This window comes from Symphalangus syndactylus, chromosome 9, assembly GCF_028878055.3.
Source record: "Symphalangus syndactylus isolate Jambi chromosome 9, NHGRI_mSymSyn1-v2.1_pri, whole genome shotgun sequence".
In the NCBI taxonomy this organism is placed as follows: domain Eukaryota; kingdom Metazoa; phylum Chordata; class Mammalia; order Primates; family Hylobatidae; genus Symphalangus; species Symphalangus syndactylus.
Window position 1 is genome coordinate 107,305,691 of NC_072431.2, and position 2,200 is coordinate 107,307,890.

Here is a 2,200-nt window from a genome sequence, read left to right on the forward strand (position 1 = left end):
TCATCTGACACTTTGCGACATGTGTAGTGGTGTCAGCATCCCTTCAAATATAGCTCCCCTCATGTTGGACCCTCTCAGGTTGGCTTCTTGAAGATCACACCCAGACAGACAGATCACAATTCTCTAAATCAGTTCCTGTCAGAGTTGTTCCTCTGAGGTTACATTTCTTCAACTTTGCATTTTTTAAGGTAGCCATTCTCAGGTTAATTCCTGTCATCTGACTTCCTTCCGTATCCACACCTTTCAGATTACCACCTTCCAAATTGTCTTTAAGACCAGAAGGATCCTCAAAATTACACAGTTTCAGAGATGCTCCTTCTGCATTAGAACAGAGCATCTTGACACCCTGGAGATTTGCACAGTCAAGCACTGATCCAAAGAGATCAGCTCGTTCAAGATTTGCACAGCACGGCTGGGCGCGGTGGCTCACGCCTGTAATCCCAGTACTTTGGGAGGCCGAGGCGGGCGGATGACGAGGTCAGGAGATCGAGACCATCCTGGCTAACACGGTGAAACCCCGTCTCTACTAAAAATACAAAAAATTAGCCAGGCGAGGTGGCAGGCGCCTGTAGTCCCAGCTACAAGGGAGGCTGAGGCAGGAGAATGGCGTGAATCCCAGGAGGTGGAGCCTGCAGTGAGCCGAGATCGCGCCACTGCACTCCAGCCTGGGTGAAAGAGCGAGACTCCGTCTCAAAAAAAAAAAAAAAAAAAAAAAAAAAAGATTTGCACAGCAAAGATTTGCATGTGCAAAATTGCAGCAGCTTAAATTGGCGATTTTGAAGTTAATGTATCGAAGATCCAAGCAAGAAAGTCAGCACCACTGAAGTTCAAACCCTGGCATCGCAGTTCTGACTTGGTTGGAGTTGCTAGCAAAAATCGGACAAATTCCTTTCGGAATATTGGTGAATGATCCTCTGGTGGTTGAGAATTCTTTATTGCCACTTCTAGGTGTTCAATCAATGAGTCAATACCAAAAAATCTTGCTTCTTCTAACACACCCAATAAATCAATACCATCATTTATAATGAGCTGTCCATGATGCAAGTAGTTCAAAATGGGTTCAAAGTACTCAGGACTTTGGTCAATTGAGAAAGCTCCTCTATGATCTTGTTTATTTCCCCAGACACCTATGTCCTTAAACATGTGGTCCAGCGTAATGTCAGGTTCTTTATTCACTAAAGTGCTCCGTGTAGCTGTAAAGTACTGCCCTCCAACATTTAATGTTAGCCAGCCTGTGTGGAATCCTAACAATCCTTCAGGAGGCTTAGAATCTGTCTGAGGATCAGTAAATGGCTCTCCCTCACACAAGAACAAAACATCATCATCCCTGATCAAAACAATGTCATCATTCAGTCCACCTTTCCCATTATACACACTGGTGGCTTTTATGCCGAGTTTACTGCTGGCCACAGAAAGCAAATCAGATAAACTTCCATATGCAGCAACCACCTTTCCGTTCTTGGGGCTGCCGTTCAGGAACAGGGTCACCTGCCTCATTGTGCTGCCCCCGCTGGGTCCTGATTGAGCCGCCACCCTCCCACCTGGTCCTCTTCCCACCTTTTTCTCCTCCCGCCCTTCCCCTCCCTCCACCCACTCCGATTCACCTCCCTTCACCACCTTCCTGCCCTTGGGGACACACCACACACACACTCTGTCCCACACGAGGGTTTGGCTGGTCCTCCTTCCCACCCCTAAAAAGGATTCTTAATACACAGTCAAATTCACCACTGAGCAATTTCCAGATGCTTTAAAATCCTCATGCTGTCTTCTAACATTGTACAAAACATTTCAAAAGATATAAGAATTAAAATCTATGATCCTTGCCTTCAGGAACTAACTTCCTATGAGGAACACACAAAATGGAAAAAGCATACTATAGGGTGGATACTGCTGAGTCTCTAGAATTGCCCTTTTAGGTTCTATCAGGTTTTTTTGTTTTTGTTTCTTTGGAGATGGAGTCTCACTCTGTCACCAAGGCTGGAGTGCAGTGGTGCGATCTCGGCTCACTGCAACCTCCGTCTCCTGGGTTCAAGCGATTCTCCTGCCTCAGCCTCCCAAGTAGCTGGGATTACAGGCACCTGCCACCAAGCTTGGCTAATTTTTTTGTATTTTTAGTAGAGACGAGGTTTCACCATGTTGGCCAGGCTGATCTTGAACTCCTGACCTCAAGTGATCTGCCTGCCTTGGCCTCCCAAAGTGC

General features: G+C 46.3%; 1 pseudogene; it reads right to left on the reverse strand.

Moving 5' to 3' along the window:
- On the reverse strand, nucleotides 1-1,505 carry LOC129490601 (BTB/POZ domain-containing protein KCTD9-like; annotated as a pseudogene).
- Between the last annotated feature and the right edge of the window lie 695 nt (nucleotides 1,506-2,200).